The sequence below is a fragment of the Panthera onca genome, chromosome B2 (genome assembly GCF_046562875.1).
Source record: "Panthera onca isolate mPanOnc1 chromosome B2, mPanOnc1 haplotype 2, whole genome shotgun sequence".
Lineage (NCBI taxonomy): Eukaryota > Metazoa > Chordata > Mammalia > Carnivora > Felidae > Panthera > Panthera onca.
The window spans coordinates 99317803-99342818 of NC_138343.1; the positions used below are offsets into that span (position 1 = coordinate 99317803).

Below are 25016 nucleotides of genomic sequence, written 5' to 3' on the forward strand. Positions count from 1 at the left end.
GCTAATTACACGAAAAAAAAAAGAAAAGTTGAGCCTTATTTAATTTATATTCTCACCAAAAGAAGTGACTTGTACTACTGGAGATACTAAGAGGAGCAACAAGGTAGGAATTCATATATGCCAAAAGTAACTAATTTTTAAAATTACGTGAGAGAGGGGGGACCTGGCTGGTTCAATTGGTAGAGCATGCAACTCTTGATCTCAGGGTCGTGAGTTCAAGCCCCATGCTAGATGTAGAGGTTACTTATAAATAATAAATATTAATAAATTAATAAATAATGAAATTAAGTGAAGAGCCAATACATACATTACGAATATAAGAGCAGTTAAGCAGAAAAATATTCTTCACATCATGAAATGTGATAGACCCTACAGCTCAAGGTACATTCTTTCTAGGACCCGAGATTGTTGGGGCTACAGAAGAAAAACAATTAGAAACAGATCTGGAAGAAGACAAGGCAGAGGAAAAAGGGAAAAGTAGAACCGTAAAGATATTCTAATGCCAAGATTTAATTTAAGTTGGACAGTAATGTTGAAATGAGCAAGGTACTACATATGCTAGGCAGTAAGGGAGAAATCTACCTTTTCCAATATTATAAAATAAATATAAGTATGAAACATGAAAACCTTTTCAGAGAACACCCTTGTAAAAAAAAATTAAGGATATAATCAGGTAAAATCTTTAGAACTCAGATTTCACTCATTCTTTTCTTTTGTAGGATAAAAGACTTACAAAATGCAGCTGATGTAGATGGGCAGGAATTAGATAATTTTACTAGCTATTAAATTTAAAAGAGGGGGGGTGCCTGGTGGCTCAGTCAGGTTAAGCGTCCAAATTCGGCTCAAGTCGTGATCTCACAGTTTGTGGGTTCAAGCCCCGCGCTGGACTCTGTGCTGACAGCTCAGAGCCTGGAACTGTTTCGGATTCTGTGTCTCCCTCTCTCTGCCCCTCCCTGGCTCACACTCTGTCTCTCTGTCTCTCAAAAATAAACATTAAAAAAATTTCTGTTTAATTTAAAAGAGGGGGGCATGTTATCTTTATGTAATATTTAGAAATCCTTAAAAATGTCATCAAATAATTAGGGAAGAAGAAACAAAGTGTTGCCTTAAAACATGTTATGTCAAGGAAGAAACAATATTATAAAACATTTGCCCTAAAGTCAGATGGCTTCAGTTCAAGTTCCAGATAAACCATTCAATTACTTTGAGACATCAAGCAGGTCACTTAATCTCTTAGCACAACCAGAGTTGTTCAATGAGGACTCCTTCACCATCTCACAGATTTATACTGAATATCAAATGAAATAAGATATTAAAAATCACAGAATGCTAGGGGCGCCTGGGTGGCACAGTCGGTTAAGCGTCCGACTTCAGCCAGGTCACGATCTCACGGTCCGTGAGTTCGAGCCCCGCGTCGGGCTCTGGGCTGATGGCTCGGAGCCTGGAGCCTGTTTCCGATTCTGTGTCTCCCTCTCTCTCTGCCCCTCCCCCGTTCATGCTCTGTCTCTCTCTGTCCCAAAAATAAAATAAACGTTGAAAAAAAAAAAAAAATCACAGAATGCTATATTTTGTAAAAATTTAAATCAGTGCATCTGACTTAAATTACCAACTTAATGAAAGCTGTTATAGGGGCACCTAGGTGGTTCAGTCGGTTAAGCATCTGACTTCAGTTCAGGCCATGATCTCATGGTTCATGAGTTCAAGCCCCGCATTGGGCTGTCTGCTGTCAGCTCAAGAGCCCACTTGGAATCCTCTGTCTCCCTCTGTCTCTGCCCCTCCCCCACTCATTCTTATTCTCATTCTCTCTTTCTCTCTCAAAAATAAATAAGAATTTTTTTTTAAGTTGTTAGAGGGAATACAGAGCACCAAACCAAGGAATCTGGGGAACCAGATGGGGAAGGAAGCCCAAAGCAAAAAGACTAAGCTGACCAAAAGAGCCTAGAGTAGTTGTCAGGGCTAAATGGCAGCCTGAAAAATCACAGTCCCCAAGAGACGGTTGTACCATATTACTAATTTAGCTATTTGCCCAACATCATCTGCTTCAGATTTATCTTCTCTTAATTCCCAAAACAATCTTATAGACTGCACCCTCCGCTAAAACACTGCTTGTGACATTCTAAGCTAAGGATCTAAGACACTAAGTTACTTACTTGCATATATTTCTAAAAACCAAGCTGATAAAATCCTCCCCCCATAAAACAATAAGGGCAGCAAAGTCTACTATGAGATGCATGATGTGCCAGGAACAATTCCAAGAGCTCCACAGGTATTAAGTCATTCGGTCTTCACAACTCTGAGGTATTATCCTCACTTTACAAATAAAGAAACTGAGACACAAGACCTTAAGAAACTTGCTTAAACACACACAGCCAGAAGTAGCAGATGTGCAATTCAAACGACTACTTAGTCACTGTATCATCCAGACTATGAAACTAAAATCATATAAACCAGGCACTTCTCTATATGTAAGAAACCAAACAATTATAAATGTTCGTAAGTTCAATCATGCTATATAGATTCTTCAGCATTTGTAACATTTTCCTGGGAACTTAAAATTCAAATGATTGTTGTACAAAATGTGTTAAAAAAAAAAAAGGGAAATGTTTGTGACTCCAATCATGAGTAATATATATATGGTCATACATCTCCAAATAACATTAAAATAATATTGGTGTTAGAGTAGCACTGGTGATTTTGTTCCATTTTTTTAAATCGCTGCCATATGGGGCACCTGGCTGGCTCAATTAGTAGAATATGCGACTTGATCTCAGGGTCGTGAGTTCGAGCCCCATGTTGGGCAAGGAGCCTACTTAAAGTTAATTAATTAATTAAATAAAACTGCCGCCATGTGATTATATAACTCACTCTTAAATATTTTATAAGCTTTAAAAAAAATTCAACACAATGAGATACTATCACACGCCCATTAAGATGGCTACTAACAATTTTTTTTTTTTTAAGGTGGAAAATAGTGTTGGTGAGGATATGGAGAAATTGGAATCCCTGTGTGTTGTTGGTGAGAATGCAAAATGGGGTAATTGCAAAGAAAACAGTATGGCAGTTCCTCAAAAATTTAACAATAAAATTACCATAGTATCCAGCAATTCTACTTCTGGGTATATAGCCAAAGGGATTCAAAGCAGGGACTCTCAAAGAGATATTTATATGCCCATATTCATAGCAGCATTATTCATAATAGCCTAAAACTGGAACTCAACCAAGTCTCCATTGATGGGTAAATGGATAAACAAACTGTGGTATAGTTGAGGCATACCTCCTGTAATCTCCAGTGATGGAGGCACCCACTTCACTGGGCACATCATACAAGCCTTAATGAAAGACTTGCAAACTTCTCTGAATTTTCATTGCCCTTATCACCCTCAGTCATCGGTCAAGGTTGAAAGAACTAATGGGATCCTCAAACTCAAAACTTCTAAACTTGACGAAACTCCTGGACTTTCCTGGCTAAGCTATTGCTTTTGATCTTGCTGACTGTTCCCAGTTTCCCCTTTGGAAAACAAACTCATTCCACATGAGAAAATCACCAAGAGAACAATGTCTATCACCTTCTGCTGATCCCTTGTTATTTCAGCCTAGTATGACCAGCTACTATAAGTCTCTAATGTCTTACGCTCAAGCCTATCATTAACAGGTTAAAGAAGCCATCCCAGATCCCAATTCAAAGGATCCCATTGGTCACATTCTAGGCCTGGTGATTGGATATTCCAGAAACATCATCAAAGGACACCAGCCCTCAAACCTCATTGCAAGGGACCTTACCAAGTGCTCCTGACCACGGACACTGCTGCAAAATTAAAAGGCATTGAGCCTTGAATACACATCTCACAAAAGGCTCCACCCGACATCCAGTGCTGCACAGACAGGGAAGACCCGCCAAATCAATTTGATGAGGAAGAGAAGTAGCTGACATCAAGGTAGACTGTTACTGCCCAGGACCATGGATCAAGATTTCATACTTTAACTAAACACGAAACTCTTTCTTCTCTTCCTTTCCTTTCCTCTGGCATTGGCTTGGAAAGATAACATACTCATCTTTACCTCCCAGGCCATAACTAAGGAGGTAACTTCTGGAAACTAGAACAACCATTTATATCAGGCTAGGAGAAAATCTATGCCTCTAACTTTTATTAAGCAAAATAAGACATCTCACTGGCAGGCTCCCCTATACTTAACATTGCTGACTTAAAAAGGAACTAGCAGGAGATATTCACGATTCAGGATTCACTTCTTTGACAGGTCCCTATTTCCCTGGTTAGGGATAAATGTAATGAGGCTATGATCAAGAACTTCTCCTTAATTCTTAAAATTATTGCAAAATCTGCAAAAGCAATAGCAGCCCAAAAGAGGTCCTTAGACTTTCTAGCCAGAGTTTTTCTTGATAATAGGATAGCTCTTGATTATCTTTTAGCTGAGCAAGGAGGTGTTTACGCTATAGCCAATACCACTAGTTAATTATAGCTGGATTAACATTTCTGGGGAAGCTGAAACTTAACTACGTAAGATCACTGGGCAGGCCACGTGGCCAAAAAAAGGTGACTCATTCAGCAGGTCTTTCTTTGATCCATATGATTTAATTTGTTTGGGTCTTGGGGACCATGGCTCCAAAATGCACTCCAAACATTAGAAATTATCCATTTATAGTAATCGTAATAATCTCACTGGCAAATTGCATTCTCAAAAAAACTCTAAGCGCCTGTTGGCAGCCACTAACCACCAAGCAAATGATCTCCCTAAGACGGGGATGTCAGGAGAAACAACAACAACAACAACAACAATAACAACAAGGATGACTGACTTAAAAACCGCAAACCTGAAGCTGTTGCTTGTGAATATCACAGAGATTAGGCCAAAAAACATGACCTATGGATACCACATAAAGAAACAGCAACAACAACTGTGGGAACTTTCCAGAGCAATAGCTGAGAGTAGTGCCAATGCCTTAAATTTTGAGCACATCTCTCAGTTAAACTGAGAGTCTAATCCCAAGGAGGTAACTGTTAAAAAGAAAATCAAAAGTCCTAAGAGGCATCACTTAATTTAAGGCCCCAAGTCAGTAAACCAGGGCTTAACACCAGATCTAAATGTAGTTTCAACTTCCCTAGAAATGTAAGTCTTAACTAGTCAGTCAAAAATTTTCTGATCATCACCACTGAGGTGTGCCACGGGCCTTCTCCATCCCTCAAAAGAAGATATGGTGATCTGCATAATAAGACCTCCAGCCCATTCCTTTAAGGACACATGATCTTGCCTGAAACAGTCCTTTCTTCTCTTTTGCTTAGAACTCTCTTGCCCCACCCTCTTTCCTATAAAAACCTTCCATTTTGTTCAACTCCTCAGAGCACCTCTCTACTTGCTGGATGAGATGCTACCTGATTCATGAATCATTTAATAAAGCCAATTAGATCTTCAAACTTTCTTTTTTAATGTGGTATAAACTCGGGGCACCTGGGTGGCTCAGTCAGTTGAGCACCTGACTCTTGATTACCACCCCAGTCGTGATCTCCTAGTTGTGAGATCAAGCCCCTCGGGGGCTCCACAGGGGGCATGGAACCTGCTTGAGAGTCTCTTTTTCCCTCTCCCTATGCCCCTCCCCCACTCACACTCTTGCTCTCAAAAATAAATAAACATTAAAAAAATAAAATAATGTTTTAAAATGTCTAAATGTGGTGTATGCTTTCCGACACATACTACAACATAGATTAACCTTAAGGATATTATGCTAGACGCAGTAAGTAAGTCACAAAAGGACAAACACTGTGTGATGCTACTTCTATTGAGGTAGTGGGCAAATGCATAAAGACAAAGTAGGATGGAAGTTGCCAGAGCCTGGGGGAAAGGGAGAAATGTGGAGTTATTCTTTAAAGATACAGGGTTTCCGTTTCGCAAGATGAAAAGAGTTCTGTGGATGGATGGTGGTGACAGCACACAAAACTATGAATGTACTTAATGCCACTGTACAGTTAAGAATGATTAAAATGGTAAATTTTGTGTGCATTTTACCCCATTTAAAAAAAAAGTCACCATGTGCCAAGTGTATAAAACCTACAGTATAGAGCAGAAAAATAAAACCACTCATGATTTCATCTTCAAGAAAAACTAATTGCAAATCCCCTTTGAATGTATGTTACCCAGTTGAAAAAGCCACGCTGGATAGTTTTTTGGAATGTAATTCCTATCGATGCCATTCTTATCAATGTTCCTCGTTAGTACCAAAATCTTTAATTTTTCTAAAAGCGTGGAAAGATTTGTAACTCAAGGATTAAAATCATTCAAGCACGATTTTTACTCCCAGAACTTGAACTAGCATGGTATCAAAACCATGGCTTCGACCCTCTAGGTTTCCCCTCAGAATAGCTTCTCTACTTAGTTACCAAAAAGTTACATTTCTTGCACTTCAAGACTATCAACCAAATCTCTTCTGTAAGAGACTAAGCTACTACTACTTAGCAGCTGTACTAAACTGGTCTCCCCACCTCCACTCTCAATCCTCTCTGTGGCAGACACTGCTGGCGGTCTATATACCTATTCTCCCTTTACTGCTCAGTAACAGACTCTGGTTTTATCCTGGGCACCATGCCCCCAAGTAATAGTGTACCCTTTCCAGCCTTCCCAGCTGCTAGGACTGGCCAACGAGCTGTAAGTGGAAGTCATGGATTGTGACCTTCCAGAAAAGTTACTTGAAGGGAACAGACTTGGCTGGGAGTGTGTCTGGTACTGGGACACGATGGGTGGCACTCTGGCCATCATTTTGGACTGCAAGGTAATTTCTATTATGCCAACGGACCGTGAAGCAAACAGAAGGAACTCAGTCCTTGATGATCCCAGCTTCATTAGACAAAGAACAACCTGTAGGCTTCTCACACCACCCTGCCTTTGAACAGGTGCTTGCAATGGCTTTCTCCCGAACCTTCCTCCTCCCCTCCTTCAAATCCCAGCTCCTCCAAAATATTCGCCTGCTGCAGCCACCACCAACACAGGTACAGACAACACATTCGTGTACCAAATGTGAATAGACAGTCTTCCTATGTTTACCTTTTCTAGGCAGGTACTACAATATTTCTCAATTATAATGTAAGGTTGGTTTTCTTGTCTGCCTTGTCACTAAAGTAAAATTCCCTGAGGACAGAAAACATCAGAAATTCTTTGGCTTTTGATAGCCCTTCACACAGGGTCTAGACTATACAGAAGTACTCAATAAATGTCAGGCGAATGAATCAAGTTCAGAGAAATAGTCATTCTTGAGCCCTTCAAAAACTTCATATTCTCAAACATTTAAAAGCACACTATTGCCTTCATTTCAAGTCATAAAAACTCTGATAATAAGGAATATATCAGAAGACATCAGGATTTTAAGCCAGTTGGTAATACTGTACTTAATTTCCTTAACTATAATGTATCATTTCTCTTCCAAAACAAACCAACTATCCTGAGAGGATAAATAAATCTTTTTTTTTTCAGTACAACTTTTGAGGTGTTCAAGAGGAGAAAGCAATAGAGAACATTTTCTCTCTTTGCAAGACATCCCTCCGACAAATAGGACCATTTCTGTGCCAAGCATTATACTAAGCAATTAAAATACAGAATAATGAGCTCTTTGAAAGAGAAAAAGCCCCAGGGTATTGTGAGTGCATCTATCCCCATCTCCACAAGATGAGAAAGCCTAAAGGAGATGGCATTTAGATTTTTTTTTTATTTTTAAGGGAAAAAATGAAACTTTTAAGAGATTTTGGTTTCCCACTTTTTATGAGCTCAAGTTTGTTTTTATGTAAAACAGAAGGAGCCAGTGTCTTTTAGTGCCCCCTATATATCACTGTACCAGGTTCTTTATATACATAATTTCAACTAAGCCTCGTAAAACTTCTGTGAGATAGTTCTCCACCTCATTTTAAAGGCTTCACGAAGTACGTGATTTGTGAAGTTAAACAGCTAGGATCTGAACTCAGAAATGCCTGCTTCTAACAAATGTTGTCCATTACATGCTAGCTCATAAAATCTTAGCTATAAACATAAAATACAGGAGCCAAGAGAAAGTTATCAGTAAATAACTCACCAGTTAACTAAGCTTGCATATGCTTCATCACTGTTTATCACTTTTTGGTTGGGTGCAAGGAAGCCACTTTTTAAATGATGAGAAAAAAACTGACTTTAAAGAACACAACTGGAGGTGCCTGGCTGGCTCAGCCAGTAGAGTATGCAACTCTTGATCTTGGGGTTCTGAATTCAAGCCCCACACTGGGTGTGGAGTCTACTTAGTTAAAAATAATAATAATAATAAATAAGTAAATAAATAAAGAAAGAACACAACTGATAGAACCAAAATTCAAGTTTCTGAAATAAGCTTTAGAGTATAAACAAAAACCAACAGCAAAATTTCAAAATGTATCTTTCTCATTACTATCTTAATTCCTTCCAGTATAAAGACAAGAAAACATTGCAGGGGGCAAGGTCTCTCCTAAATCCTAGGTATCTGTTATACAATTTCAACCCGTGACCCTAAGGAAAGCCTGCCTATTCTCACACATACTATTTAGAATAATACCTCAGGTGAGTAACTACATCCATTAAAAGGTTACTAAAAATGGTGGTAATAATTATAATAGAGATAAAGCAAGAAAATAACTCCAGGGAAAAACATTAACTTAACACTGTGTTATAATTCAATAACCCTCACCCATGTCTTCTCAAACCTCTATCCACATCTTCTCAAACCCCAAAAGTAGTGTATTACTGTGATACTCCATGTATATTCCAGGCAACATTTCATAAGAGGTTCATGAAAGGACATAACATAAAACCGAACAAGAAGTGTCCTGAAATGGCAGCATTTCAGCTAGATTAAAAAATGTCCCAACAATGAGGACTGCTCAATGCATAGATGGAAAACCAAAAGAAAAAAGGAGTGAAATTTCCTTCTATGGGACCATTTAAAATGCAGAAATTCTTACCTGTATGAAAGGTCGGGGTTAATCCTATCTGAAAAAGCAAAAGAGGTTGGCATCGGTGACCTAAGTCTTTTTCACCAGGAAATGAATGCCTCGGTTCCAAAAGCCCCAGCCATCAACCAACCAATCATCTTTTAGTTACCTGGATACTGTGGTTCCTTCACTGTGTCCCAGAACTCAGAGTCCATGCTAACATTGCATTACTGTGACAATAACACGGAGCCAAAGTGTCATACCATGAATTCTACAGCCTTCTTTCCAATGATGAGAAACACAGCAGAATCTGGTGAAAGCAAGATCCTACTCAGAGACCCAAACAGCCCTTAATTCAGAGTCAAAAAAATGTCTGCAAATAACTTGCCCAAGCGCCTCCCTCACCCCACTCCAATCTCAGTTCCTCAGAATAAAAAGTGAAAGATGCGAACGAGGACTTTGTAAAATGTAAAAGTTATGCTACAGTGGGGTGCCTGGGTGCCTCAGTTGGTTAAACATTTGACTCTTGATTTCAGCTCCGGTCACAATCTCAGGGTTTGTGAGTTCAAGCCCTGCTGCGGAAACTGCTTGGGATTCTCTCTCTCCCTCTCTCTGCTCATACCCCATCCACTCTCAAAATAAACAAACATTAAAAAAAAAAGAAAAAAGTCATGCTACAGTTACACACCAAAACAGAAGTAACTTCTCAAAGGAAACTGCTACCCTGAACTAATTTAAGAGAGAAACAATTAGTAAGAGAAAAATGTATGATATAATAGCTCTTATCTTGTCAAAATAGAATTGAATTCTTACTTGTAGCTCCCCTTCTTAAAAAAAAAAAAAAAAGCCTGGAAACACAGGATGAAAGTAAGAACTACGGACACACTTCCCAGTCGAATTATGCCATTGGCAAAACTGCTATTTTCCCTTTTTGTGCCACTTCAAGTGACCCCACAATTTGATCCCAAGTTCTGAGAAATCCACTTAACCACCATTCCGGCCACTTCTCTGGGGGATCCTCCAGCCCATTCATCCAACTGGTCATTGAATCCCATCTATCTCCTAAACAGCGCTTGAACTGTTACCCTAGCCTTGCCCATTTCCTACTCCCACAGCTGCTACTAAGAAATAGGTCTTCATCATTTCTCACTTGGACCTAACAGCCTCCTATTTCTACTCTCACCCTCTTGTCTTCTCCACCATCCACACCACTGCAAAACTCATCATGCAATTCCCCACCATGAGGCTACACACCTAACTGCTAGCAGTGGAGAATTCACTCTCGTGAATGAGTGCCTACTTTTTGTACAATTAATCTGCATTTTACAACAGTATGTTGTTCCTTTTACAATCAGAAAAAAATCTACTATTTCCATTTGGGGAAATATTAGAATCTCTTCCATTTGGAATCCATTGCTCCACCTCTCCATCAGGCTAATGGCCAAATTCTGAAGTCAGGCACACAATGATCATGTTCTGCCTTTCTCAAACATACTTCCAACCTCCATCCCAAGTACCTACACAAGCCATCCTGAATTACTTGCTGTTGTGCTTCTTTTTTTTAGAACTTTATACATTTTGCTTATTCTGTGTAGAATACAGAGATGTAACAATAATCTTGAGTCTGTTCCTAATAATCAACCTGCCTCCTACTGGTAGTTATTATCAAGACAGTAATCTAGAAGAAGATACTCTCATTTTTACCTCATTTTGTGCATGCTATTCCTAACTGTAGCCTACAGTCCCACAGCTATACCAACACACCAAATTCTTTCCTTGTAATCAAGAAAGCTGATGTTTCTAAAAGGATAAAATAAGATGATGCTTAGCATCTGTAGCCTAAGAGATAATATAAGAGGAAGACAACACAAAGTGCTGAATCTGGGAAGAAGATGCCAGTGGAGTGGAGAAAAATAAAGCAAGGACGCTGGACAAATGTGCAGCATAACTTTTCACAGAGTAGAGGGTTTTACCAGAAGTGTCATAAATTTTCTTATCAAGTAAAAACACATTAAAGTTATGCTTGAAAACAGTGGGAATACCCATATTACTTGCCCTCCTTCTTTTAGCATGAAAATTCAAAAGTTGGCCACTTTTTAAAAGCACATGATTGGCTTTACCTTCCTTCAGTTCCTTCCACTACATAACAAGTACCAACAATCAAATGGAAATTAGACACTATGTAAGATCTCTTCTTTTGATTATAAATTACAAAATTGTCTCTTTCAAATCATATAAAATATAGAAACAAAACCCAGATTTTAAAAAATACAAACCAAACACATGAAAGAAATCCAAACATTTCCTTCATTTGATTGTGTAATTGGGTCAAATGAAAGCAGCAAACAGTGTGACACAATACAAATATCTACCTAAAGAAAAAGATAGGAAAAGAACAGGGATAAAGACAGTTCAATGGGTTACAATGGTTGAGAAGCAAATCTAAGGATTTTCATACTTTATGTGCTACATTATAGGCTTGGTTCTATTACAAATTACAAAATTATAATGTTCTTAGCTCTAATGATGATATTATGGTTATGCAGAAAAATGTGTTTATTTTTATGAGATGCATACTAAAATGTTAAAGTATATAGCACCATGATGATTGCAACTTAACTTTCAAGTGGTTCACAAAAATATATATGCATACATAAACACATTTACAGAGAAAGCAAATATAGCAATCTGTTAACTGTTTAATATGGATCTGGGGAAGGCAAACTACAGCCAGGCCAAATCCAGCTGTGCCTGTTTTTGTAAATAAAGTTCTGTTCAACACTGCCATGTCCATTCATTCACCTGTTACATGGCTGCTTACTCACTACAACTACAGAATTGAATAGTTGTGACAGAGACTGGCCTCTAGAACCTAAAATATTTACTGTCCCTTTACAAAAATACAGAAAATATCTAGCCTTTCACAGAAGAAAAAAATTTGCAAACTCCTAATCTAGACAGTGAATATACAGGTGATCATAGGACTAATCTTTAAACTTTCCCGTATGTTTAAAATAGGTACAATTTTATACACGGATCTTTTGATTTCTCAAGAATACAGATGATTATAGGGGCACCTGGGAGGCTCAGTTGGTTGAGTGTCCGCTCTACACTTTGGCTCAGGTCATGATCCCAGTGTCATGGGATCAAGCCCCACGACAGGCTCCACACGGAGCATGGAACCTGCTTGGGATTCTCTCTCTCCCTCTTCCTTTGCCCCACCCCCCGGATGTGTACAGGCATGCATGCACTCTCTATATAAAACAAAAAGTCTTTTAAAAAATAAAGAAAGAAAAAAATACAGATGAATACAGAAACAGATCATTGAGATGGCTTGGACGCAATCATAATCCTGATATGACACTGAAAAGAGTTATTATGCAGGTTATAGTACAAAAGGAACAACTCTTTAAAACAGCAATTCAGTGAGGGGCGCCTGGGTGGCTTGGTCGGTTAAGCGTCCGACGACAGCTCAGAGCCTGGAGCCTGTTTCAGATTCTGTGTCTCCCTCTCTCTCTGCTCCTCCCCTGTTCATGCTCTGTCTCTCTCGGTCTCAAAAATAAATAAATGTTAAAAAAAAATTTTTTTTTTAAACAGCAATCCAGTGATATCTATTTTCACACAGAGCTATCCTAGTAGGAATTTATCCTATAGAAATACACGAGCATGAAAAGACTAATGGTAATAGCATGCTTGTTATCTGCCAGACCCTGTTGCAAGCACTTCGCCGGTCTTGCGATCCTTGCGACAACCCTACAAGGTAAGTACTACCATTATCCCCACTTTACAGATGAGGAAACTAAGACACAGTTAACCTGCCCAAGTCAAACAGCTAAAAAGTGGTATAGCTGCGATTATGAATCCAGATAATACAACTTCAAAGCCCAATCTTAATTGCCATACACACTGCTTATTGAAAAAAGCACAAAGGAAATGAATGCGAAATACCCAAAAGATTAATACAAACAGCCAATACACAATGAAGGCATTTAACTTCCCTAGTAATAAAACAATAATAATATAGATAAAGGCAAAATATCATCTGCCTATGAATTTAGGTAAGCAAGCAAAAGCCATGTGGGCAAGGACAAAGAGAAAGAGATAGCTCTGAGCCCTTTTGGTAGTGTAAGTTGGTTCATCCTACGTGGAGAAAGTATTTGGCAATACATTGCTAAACGGGCAAACCCTGTGATCAAACAATTCTGCTTCTAAGAATTTATTATAAAGGAATAATGAGACACAAGTGGGCAAACATACTAAGCATTATCTATTCAGTAAAAATAACGAGAAAACAACATATTCATCAATAGGGGATTAATCATATTAAAATATTGCCAGACAATGGAATACCATAAAGCAAAATGATTATATGGATCTATATTTGCTAACACAGAAAGATAACATCATTTAGAGTTTAGATTTTAAGAAATAAGATTAGGGGCACCTGGCTGGCTCAGTCAGTAGAGCATGTGACTCTCGATCTTGGGGCTGTGAGTTCAAGCCCCACGTTGGGTGTAGAGATTACCTAAAAGCTCTTTTTAAAAAAAGATTGAAACTGGGCACCTAGGTGGCTCAGTAGGTTGAGGGTCTGACTTTGGCTCAGGTCATGATTTCACAGCTCATGAGTTTGAGCCCTGTGTCAGGCTCTGTGCTACAAACACAGAGCCTAGAGCCTGCTTCGGATTCTGTGTCTCCGTCTCTCTCTGCCCCTCCCCTGCTCACTCTCTCTCTCTCTCTCAAAATAAACATTAAAAAAAAGAAGATTAAAAAAAGATTACCATTAATTATGTAAGATAATCTTATTTTTTTAAGTTGTTTTTGTAAAGGTGAATATGTGTGTTTGTGTACGTACCACAAATGAAAAGACAGAAAGAAGGAAATGCACCAAAATATTAAGTAATTATCACTTGGTGGGATTTTGAGTGTTTCTTACTTTCTTTCTCATAGCTTTCTTTACTATCTAATTACTTTTGCAGATTATATGACTTGTATAATTATTTTTAAGCAATTTTTAAGTTTATTTAGAGAGAGAGCGTGCACACACAAGTGGGGGAGGGGCAGAGAGAGAAGGAGAGAGAGAAACCCCAGTTGGCTCAGTGCTCCATGCTGAGCCTGAAGTGAGGCCTGATCTCGCAACCATGAGATCATGACCTGAGTCAAAACCAAGAAGCGGATGTTTAACCAATTGAGCCACCCAGGCACCCCTTATAATTATTTTAAAAACCATATTCAATTTAAAATATTTGCCTTTTACAGCTCAATAATCATCAGTTCCATATATATAACATGCATAACCATTTCCTTTTATAATATGTGGTGTGTTTTTAATTAAGAAATGCAGAAGAAAATAAAAAGAAATTCAGAACAATTTGTTCTTAAAGACTTCACGATACTCTAAAAATAAAAGACACTAAAAGATCAATGATCATCAAAATTTCATGTTAAAAAATTAGTAGCAGGATTAACACATGTATTACTTATAATATAAAAGTATCATCTCCTTTATTCCTCACAACTCATAAGGAAAAGATATCATCCCCATTTTACAGATTTCTATTTTCAGACCCTAATCCCTTCCAGTTCCTCCCAAGGTAGAAAAAAACTTTTTATACACATTTACAATGTGCTAAATGGGCAAGGGGCATTAAGAAGGACACTTGTTAGGGTGTTATATGGAGGGAATGAATCACTTGATTCTACTGCTGAAATCATTATTGCACTATATGCTAACCAACTGGGATGTAAATTAATAAATAAATAAATAATTTTTTTTTTTAATTTAAAACTTTTGTGCTTCAAAGGACACCATCAAGAAAGTGAAAAAGCAATCCACAAAATGAGAGAAAATATTTGCAAATCATAAATCAGTTAAGAGCCTAGTATCCAGAATATATAAAGAACTCTTACAACCCAACAACAAAAAGAATAAAAAGAAAACCCAATGAAAAAATGGGCAAAGGGCTTAAATAAACACTTCTCCAAAGAATATACGCAAATGGTCAAAAAAGCACAGGAGAAGATATTCAATATCACTAGTTATTAGGAAAATACAAATCAAAATCACAACGGAATTCCAGTTTACGCCCACTAAGATGGTTAAAATCAAAAAGACAGACAATACCAAATGTTTGGATGTACAGAAATTGCAACTCTCACATTGCGCATGAGAATGCAAAATGGTGCAGCTGCTTTGGAAAACAGTGTGGTAGTTCTTCAAAATGCTAAATACAGGGCAAACATAACCCAGCAATTCCACTTTTTTATGCCCAAGACAATTTAAAATATAAATAAGTAAAAACTTCTACACAAATGTTCATAGAGAATTACTCTCGTAGCCAAAAAAATGAAAACAACCCAAATGTTCATCAACTGATGAATGGATAAACAAAATGTGATATATGCATACAATGGAGTACTCTTCACCCATTTAAAAGAATGATGTGCAGTTGACCTTCAACAAAGGTTTGAACTACATGGCTCCATTTATATGCAGATGTTTTCAAGTATATGAATAGTACTGAAAATGTATATTCTTTATGGTTTTCTTAACTTTTTCTTTTCTCTAGTTTATTTTATTATAAGAATACTACATATTAAACATAGAACATACAAAATATGTGCTGATCAACTGTTTATGTTATCAGTACAGCTACTGGTCAACAGTAGGGGATTAGTAAAGTTTTAAAGAAGTAAAAATTCTAAGTGGATTTTCAACTGCATGAGCGTTGGTGCACCTAACCCCTGCATTGTTCAACAATAGTCATACATTCTACAACATGGATGGACTCTGAAAATATTATGCTAAGTGCAAGAAGCCAGACACAAACCACATATGGTATGATTTCACTTACGTGAAATGTCTAGAAGAGACAAATCCAGAGACAGAAAGTAGAACAGTGTTTCCAGGAGCTAGGAGAATGGGGAAATTGGGAGTGACTGCTAATGGGTACAGGTTTTTTTTTGGCGGGGGCGCGTGAGGGGGGAATCATGAAATGTTCTAAACTTGGCGGTAATGATTACACAACTGTGAATATACTAAAACCACTGAACTGTTGTGGGGAGGGGGGCATCTGCCAAGATGGATCTAAATAAATATTTCATCGATGAAAAATCCAGTACTTATCAATCAATATCTTAGAAAAATTATAGAAAAGTGCACCCTGAGCCGCTCTGGAAAGCAGTGTGGAGGTTCCTCAGAAAATTAAAAATAGACCTACCCTATGACCCAGCAATAGCACTGCTAGGAATTTACCCAAGGGATACAGGAGTACTGATGCATAGAACACTTGTACCCCAATGTTTATAGCAGCACTCTCAACAATAGCCAAATTATGGAAAGAGCCTAAATGTCCATCAACTGATGAATGGATAAAGAAATTGTGGTTTATATACACAATGGAATATTACGTGGCAATGAGAAAGGATGAAATATGGCCTTTTGTAGCAACGTGGATGGAACTGGAGAGTGTGATGCTAAGTGAAATAAGCCATACAGAGAAAGACAGATACCATATGGTTTCACTCTTATGTGGATCCTGAGAAACTTAACAGAAACCCATGGGGAAGGGGAAGGAAAAAAAAAAAAGAGGTTAGAGTGGGAGAGAGCCAAAGCATAAGAGACTGTTAAAAACTGAGAAGAAACTGAGGGTTGATGGGGGGTGGGAGGGAGGGGAGGGTGGGTGATGGGTATTGAGGAGGGCACCTTTTGGGATGAGCACTGGGTGTTGTATGGAAACCAATTTGACAATAAATTTCATATATTGAAAAAAAAAAAAGTGCACCCTGACAAATGATGATTATTAATTTGCCGTCATCAATCTCTTCATTAAAGATTATGGACGGGGCACCTGGTGGCTCAGACGGTTAAGCATCCGACTTCGGCTCCAGTCATGATCTCACAGTTGGTGAGTTTGAGTCCCATGTTGGGCTCTGCGCTGACAGCTCAGAGCCTAGAGCCTACTTTGGATTCTGTGTCTTCCTCTCTCTCTGCCCCTCCTCTGCTCACACTCTGTGTGTGTCTCTCTCTCAAAAATAAACATTAAAAAAAAATTTTTTTTAAGATTATGGATACTCAGGGTGCCTGGATGGCTCAGTCAGTTAAGCCTCTGACTCTTGATTTGGGCTCAGGTGACTATCTCACAGGTGTGACCTCAAACCCCACTGTCAGTCTCCCCACCAGGGATGGAGCCTGCTTAAGATTCTCTTTCTCCCTCTACCTCTGTCCCTCCCCAACTCAGTCTCTCTGCTCTCGCTCTCTCAAAGTAAAACAAACTTTAAAAAAATACATTAAAATAATAAATTTTTAAAAAAAGAGAAAGATGCCATTAAGTTCTAAAAGCTTATGTTGTGTTTTTATTGCTACCCATAAGTACATCCAGGAAGAAATCTTTTAAGTTTTTAATCATATGAGTTCTTAAAACCCCTACTTTATGCAGATCAATAGAGTAATACTAGGAAACACTAGTCCACTTTGAAGTTTCCTAATGGTGATCTCCATTTTAAAGTCAGTTAAACACATTTTGATTTATGTATTCTTTCCTTTCACTTTATGTATTTTTTTGACTTTTTATGTTTATTTATTTATTTTTTTTTTAATTTTTTTTTAATGTTTTTTATTTATTTTTGGGACAGAGAGAGACAGAGCATGAACGGGGGAGGGGCAGAGAGAGAGGGAGACACAGAATCCGAAACAGGCTCCAGGCTCCGAGCCATCAGCCCAGAGCCTGACGCGGGGCTCGAACTCACAGACCGCGAGATCGTGACCTGGCTGAAGTTGGACGCTTAACCGACTGCGCCACCCAGGCGCCCCATGTTTATTTATTTTTGAGAGAGAGAGAGAGACAGAGAACAAACAGGAGAGGTGCAGAAAGAGAGGAGACACAGAATCTGAAACAGGCTCCAGGCTCTGAGCTGTCAGCACACAGCCCAATACAGGGCTTGAACCCACAAACCATGAGATCATGACCTGAGCCCAAGTCGGACACTTAACTGACTGAAACACTCAGGCGCCCCACTTTATATATTTCACTTTAGAAAATTCCCTCTCAGAAAACCAAAGTTTTAGCTAAGTATCTGTTGATCATAGCGTTGTCTGTACTAATAAAAAGTTACAAACAACATAAGCATCAATCAACAGAGTTACACAGTAAACAAATAGTGGTACATCCATACAGTGGAATAGCATCACCAAAAATAAAGACAAGGGTTTTCGGAGGAAGGAAGATGAGAAAGCAGACTTTTTTACCCATACCCTCAAGAATAACTGCATTTCATCAATGATATTATTGGTAGAAGAGTTGTATATGTGAATTGTACAATTTTGTTTTATTTATATTTGAGAGGGAGAGAGCGAAAGGGAGAGGGGCAGAGAGGGGGGAACAGAGGATCCCAAGCACCTGTCAGGACAGAGCCCAACGTGGGGCTAGAACTCATGAACTATGAGATCATGACCTGAGCTGAAGTCCAGCACTTAACTGACCGAGCCACCCAGGCACCCCTCCATTATATATTTTTAAATGGAAAATTAAGGTTACCAAAATCATGTAGAATACAATCACATTCTTGAGAAAATAAAAGCATATGTTGTCCAGAAAAACATATAGAAAAATGTATACCATAACATTCATAGTGTTCACCTATGAATTATTTTACTTCTTTTTGCTTATCTTTATTTTTTTCCAGCTTTGAGACATAATTGACATATAACACTGTTTAAGTTTAAAGTATATAATGTGACGATTTATGTATGTATTGGGAAATGACTACCACAATAAAGTTCGTTACATCTATCATCTCATAGTTACATTTTGTATGTGTGTGTGCTTATCTCTACTTTCTAATTTTTCTTAAACATGTTCTATTTATCATAAAAGTTTTTAATTTAAGAAAAAATAAGGTTCTCCTCTTTCATCAGTTTTCTTTATTTTGAAGGCTTAAAGTAAAATAGCCCATCACAGAACCCACTTTTCTTTCCTAATATGATAAAGTTTTTTGTAACAATTCATTATAAATGGGGAAAAAATTCTGTCTTCCTCATGAACCTAATAAGGTTAATCTTCATTCTCAAAACTAAGGTGAATTTTCATCAGTAACCCCCCTTTTTATTTGCTGATTTAATCTTCAGGGAAATTTATCCTGGAAATCCCTTATATATTTGGAGAATAAATAAACAAGTACTTTGCTGGGGACTTTTACACATTATGATTTAATTACTCCTCAGCAACCACCTGAGAGAGTAATTTATCATCATACAAATTTTAACAGGTAGGGAAATTAAGGTTTAGAGCTATTACAAAAATCTCATAGCTAGAGAGTACTAGCTCAGATTTGAAGGGTTCCAGTTCCAAGATTTCCTGACACCACAGTTGTGCTTGTCATTTATATGTATATTTGTTGAGAATCCGAAGTAAAAACCCCTCATGGAGAAAGGAAATTCAAGTAGTTCTTTAAGAAGGAATAGGTTTATTTAAATCATTTGGACCCAAAAGTACTTTGTTTATTCAAATGTCTTCCTGACAAAAGTACTGAATCCGCAACCTTGATAAAGTAAACAAAGAAGCTTAGTTAGTTGGCCTAGAGCAAAGGTCACATGTAAAATGTAATATAACTAAATTCTGTTCTCTTTTAAGTACCAAATTCGCAGTTGTATTTTCCTACCATTTATATACAAAGATAAGGACTCCCATAATATCATATGGCTTTACTTAAGAGCCCATCTTTATCTATCTGAATTTTAAACCTCTGGACTTGAGAGTCCATTTAACAGGCCCAAAATAGAATCATTTATGCTATGCCTCATATCACCCAACTAGTTTTATTTAATTACGGTTTAGGTTCTCCCAGAAATGGAATCTTAAACCAATGAAAAATCTTCTAATCAGCACTAGTTAGAGGTAATCTGCCTGTTAAACCCCTGCCATCCCCTAAAGGAAAGTAACCTTGCCATAACCAATCCACTTTTTTTTCTGCTATAACTTTCTTGTTCCCTCTCCATTCTGCCTATAAAAGTCCTTTTGTACAGCTTCTAGAGCTCCTTTCCACCTGCTAGATTGCATGCTGCCCAATTCATGAGTTGTTGATTAGAGTCAGTAAGATCTTTAAAATTTACTTGGTTGAGTTTTGTTTTTTAACAGCTTAAAATTAATTCAAAGGTTTCTTTCTCCTTCACCACCTCAAAGTGAACTCTGTCCCACGATGTGTTACAAGTTATTATTAACTAGCCTCCCAGAAGCCATTCACAATCTGCTTTTCTTTTGCTTTCCTCTATTCCGGAGAAGGCACTTGCTTACCACTTGATTGGCACAGCCCCTTCCGTCTTTCAGCCTTTGCCTCTTCCCCTGCTTCCTACCTAGAACTTGGAATCAATACCTGGAGGTACAACAATCATTGACCATGTGTACAAAAACCACAAAACAGGGGGAAGGAGGTGGATCTTTGGTAATATTCTTGGCTAGCTGCACCCGCACTGCACTCTCCAACTCTGGACTTTTTGATACAAGAGGAAAATAAATGCTTTACTTGTTTAAGCCATTATTGATTGGTTTTTCAGTCATATGAAGTCTGACAAAGAAACACATCTTAGACACGGAAACACATTCTCTCCAGCATTTAAAGGACAGCTAGATCTGCTCCTCTTTCAGGTAGTTTAACATTTTGACAATTTCTATATGTAAAACACATGTCATTTTCTTGGACATGCAAGTAGGAAAAACGTGGATGCTAAGATTACTTAAATACATCGTTTTCCAAGGGAAAAAAATTCTTTTCCTTCATAGCCAGAAATATTTATCAACTATAAACTGGATAAACACTGGTGACACAGGTAGAAGAAGAAGTATGTCAACCATGAACCATAATCCCCAAGGAACTAAAGAGAGATGTAAATTGTAAAGCTGGCCAGACCTGTAACTGAGTTTCAGGCAAAGGATAGAAAAAATATCCCTAATTCCTATCAAGCTAAGACAGAAACCATCACATCTATCAAACTGTGATTAAGAACATTCAAAATATGAAAAGTATTTGAGTTGGCTGGGAAGATGATAGAGTAGGAGAACCCTCATCCCACAGATATGACTAGATAACACTGACATCAGCTTAAATAACCCAGAAAACAATGGAAAGACTAGCGGGACAAACTCCACGGACTAAAGCTAGGGAAGAGGCCACATAGAAAAACATAGGAAGGGCGAAGACTCGGTCTGGGAGTGAAACAGACCTTGGCCATCCTTCGTGGGGAGGTAGCCAGTGGCACAGAGAAGGGTGCAAAATAGACTTTCACAGAAATGAAGGGAATGAATCCCCATATTTGCCTTTGAAAGTGAGAGGGGCCGAATTTGTGAGTTCTTACAACCAGTAGAACTTCAAAGCCTGGAATTTTTAAATCTGCAGGCTCGGTTCTGGCAGAGCCTGGAGGATGTTAGGAAACAGAATCTCCACCCATAAAGAGACAGCAGATAAACAGCACATGTAGATACAGTATAAAACCATTAGTTTGAAAACTGTCAGGGGCAGACATGAGGGACAGTGATTTGATCATCTCAGAACATGACTAGAGAGACAGGGATCACAGAGAGTCCCCTCCAGAAACATAGGAACTGGCAGGTGCCATTTCCCTCCCCCACATCCCAACATAAACAAGAGCCACCTGCAGGAACCAGTGCAGTGCACTCACTACCTAACTTGCTAACACTAAACATTGCCCCTCTTGCACTATGGCAGATCCACCCTTCCCAGCCATGCTCCCCTTACGCCTGGTGCTGGAGGCCCCTCCCCCAGGAAACCAGCACACACTCTGCCACATCTCCTGATACCGACGTATTGTGAGACGTCAGTTCTGGTGGCACAGGTGTCCTTTCACAAGCAGACTTCCACACACCTTGTTAAAATGCACCCCAACACATGCTAGGTACCAAACGCTGCCCAGAATAGGTAAAGAGAGCCCGTGTAGACAACTGGACTGAAGGAAAAAGAGGCCAAGACTCAACAGCAAAGCACATGCAACACACATAGAAGACACTCCCTGAAGCACCAGGCCCTGGGGAACAGGGCACTCTGCACTGCAGGACACGACAGAACCTCTTCTTCATAAGGCTATTATCCTTAAGAGCAAGAGAAGTAGTTGACATTCCTAACACACACACACACACACACACACACACACACACACACACACAGAAATAGAAAGTTAGACAAAATGAAGAGACAGAGAAATATCTCCCAAATGAAAAAACAGGACCAAACCACAACAAGAGACCAAAGTGAAACAGATACAATATGCCTGATAGAGAATTTAAAGTAATGATCAGGGGGGAGGAGCCAAGATGGTGGAAGAGCATGGAAGCTTTTTGTGTGTCTCGCGCCCATGAAATAAAGTAATGATCATATACCTATCAAAATAACACCAGCATTCTTCACAGAGCTAGAACAAATAATCCTAAAATTTGTACGGAACCAGAAAAGACCCCAAATAGCCAAAGCAATCTTGAAAAAGAAAACCAAAGCAGGAGGCATCACAATCCCAGACTTCAAGCTATACTACAAAGCTGTAATCATCGAGACAGTATGGTACTGACACAAGAACAGACACTCAGATCACTGGAACAGAATAGAGAACCCAGAAATGGGCCCACAAACGTATGGCCAGCTAATCTTTGACAAAGCAGGAAAGAATATCCAATGGAATGAAGACAGCCTCTTCAGCAAGTGGTGCTGGGAAAACTGGACAGTGACATGCAGAAAAATGAACCTGGACCACTTTCTTACACCATACACAAAAATAAACTCAAAATGGATGAAAGAACCTAAATGTAAGACAGGAAACCATCAAAATCCTCGAGGAGAAAGCAGGCAAAAACCTCTCTGATCTTGGCCACAGCAACTTCTTACTCAACACGTCTCCGGAGGCAAGGGAAACAAAAGCAAAAATGAACTACTGGGACCTCATCAAAATAAAAAGCTTCTGCACAGTGAAGGAAACAATCAGCAAAACTAAAAGGCAACCAACAGAATGGGAGAAGATATTTGCAAATGACATATCAGATGAAGGGTTAGTATCCAAAATCTATAAAGAGCTTCTCAAACTCAACACCCAAAAAACAAATAATCCAGTGAAGAAATGGGCAAAAGACATGAACAGACACTTCTCCAAGGAAGACATCCAGATGGCCAACCAACACATGAAAAATGCTCCACATCACTCATCATCAGGGAAATACAAACCAAAACCACAATGAGATACCACCTCACACCTGTCAGAATGGCTAACATTAACAACTCAGGCAACAACAGATGTTGGCGAGGATGCGGAGAAAGAGTATCTCTTTTGCATTGTTGGTGGCAATGCAAGCTGGTGCAGCCACTCTAGAAAACAGGATGGAGGTTCCTCAAAAACTAAAAATAGAACTACCCTACGACCCAGCAATTGCACTACTAGGCATTTATCCACAGGATACAGGTGTGCTGTTTCGAAGGGACACATGCATTCCCATGTTTATAGCAGCACTATCAACAATAGCCAAAGTATGGAAAGAGCCCAAATGTCCATTGATGGATGAATGGATACAGAAGATGTGGTATATATATACAATGGAGTATTACTCAGCAATCAAAAAGAATGAAATCTTGCCATTTGCAACTATGTGGATGTAACTGGAGGGTATTATGCTAAGTGAAATTAGTCAGTCAGAGAAAGACAAAAATCATATGACTTCACTCATATGAGGGCTTTAAGAGACAAAATGGGTGAACATAAGGGAAGGGAAACAAAAATAATATAAAAACAGGGAGGGGGACAAAACAGAAGAGACTCGTAAATATGGAGAACAAACTGAGGGTTGCTGGAGGGGTTGTGGGGGGGGGATGGGCTAAATGGGTAAGGGGCATTAAGGGATCTACTCCTGAAATCATTGTTGCACTATATATTAACTAATTTGGATGTAAATTTAAAAAAATAAAATTAAAATAAATAAATAAATAAATAAATAAATAAATAAAGTGATGATCATAAAGATACTCACTGGACTTCAGAAAAAGAGTGGAGGACATCAGTGAGACCCTTATACAAAGATTTAAGAAAGAAAAAAAAATGAAGACAATAAATTAAAAATACACTTGATGGAGAAGTGCCTGGGTGGCTCAGACATTTAAGCGTCAGACCTCAGCTCAGGTCATGATCTCACAGTTCATGAGTTCAAGCCCCACATCAGGCTGTCTGCTGTCAGCATGGAGCCCACTTGGGATCCTCTGTCCCCTTCTCTCGGCCCCTCCGCCACTGGTTCTCTTTCTCTCTCTCTCTCTCTCTGTTTCTCTCTCTCTCTGTCAAAATAAATAAATAAACTTAAAAAAAAATACACTTGAATAATTAGCAGGCTAGATGAACCAGAGGAACAAATTAATGACCTGGAAGACAGAGTAATGGAAAGTTACCAAGGTGAGCAAAGGACAGAAAAAAACTATGCATATTGAGAACAGTCTTAGGGAACTCAGTGATTCCATCAAGCGTAATAACATTCACATGATTGAAATCTCAGAAAAGACAGAAAAGGGGGCAGAAAATTTATTTGAAGAAATTATAGCTCAAAACTTCCCTAACTGGGGGAAGGAAACAGACACCCAGATGCAGGAGGTACAGAGATCACCCAAAGATTCAACCCAAGGAAGTCCACACCAAGACATATAGTAATTAAAATGGCAAAAAAAATAGAAACAGAAAAAAAATTTAAAACCAACAAGAGAAAAGAAGACAGTTACATAAAAGGGGAACGCCATAAGCTATCAGCAGATTTTCCAGCAGAAACTTTGCAGGCCAGAAGGGAATGGTATGATCTATTCAAAGTGCTGAAAGGGAAAAATCTGCAGCCAAGAATACTCTATCTAGCAAGGCTATCATTCAGAATAGAAGAAGAGAGAGTGTTTCCCAGACAAACAAAAACTAAAGGAGTTCATGACCACTAAACCAGCCCTACGAGAAACATTAAAGGGGACTCTTTAAGTGGAAAGGAATGACCACAAGTTAGAGTATGAAAAGTACAAACAACAAAAGCAGTAAAAATAAATATTTCTGTAAAAGTCAGTGAAGGGATT

At 38.6% G+C, this 25016-nt stretch overlaps 1 protein-coding gene across 13 annotated transcripts in view; it reads right to left on the reverse strand.

The window, feature by feature from the left end:
- CDK19 (cyclin dependent kinase 19) overlaps positions 1-25016 on the reverse strand; it is a 191649-nt gene that overhangs the window by 143549 nt on the left and 23084 nt on the right. Inside the window, exons 1-3 of one of the 13 annotated variants that reach the window (XM_060616392.2) lie at positions 11213-11319; positions 9106-9246; positions 8967-8994 (exon numbers count right to left, since the gene is read on the reverse strand). The exons of 9 other annotated variants lie outside the window; for them this stretch is intronic. The gene's annotated coding sequence lies outside the window, so the exon portion shown is untranslated. Of the gene's footprint in view, positions 1-8966; positions 8995-9105; positions 9247-11212; positions 11320-25016 lie in introns of those variants that run through there. 3 more of the 13 variants (XM_078447216.1, XM_078447213.1, XM_078447214.1) reach the window with 3 other exon arrangements.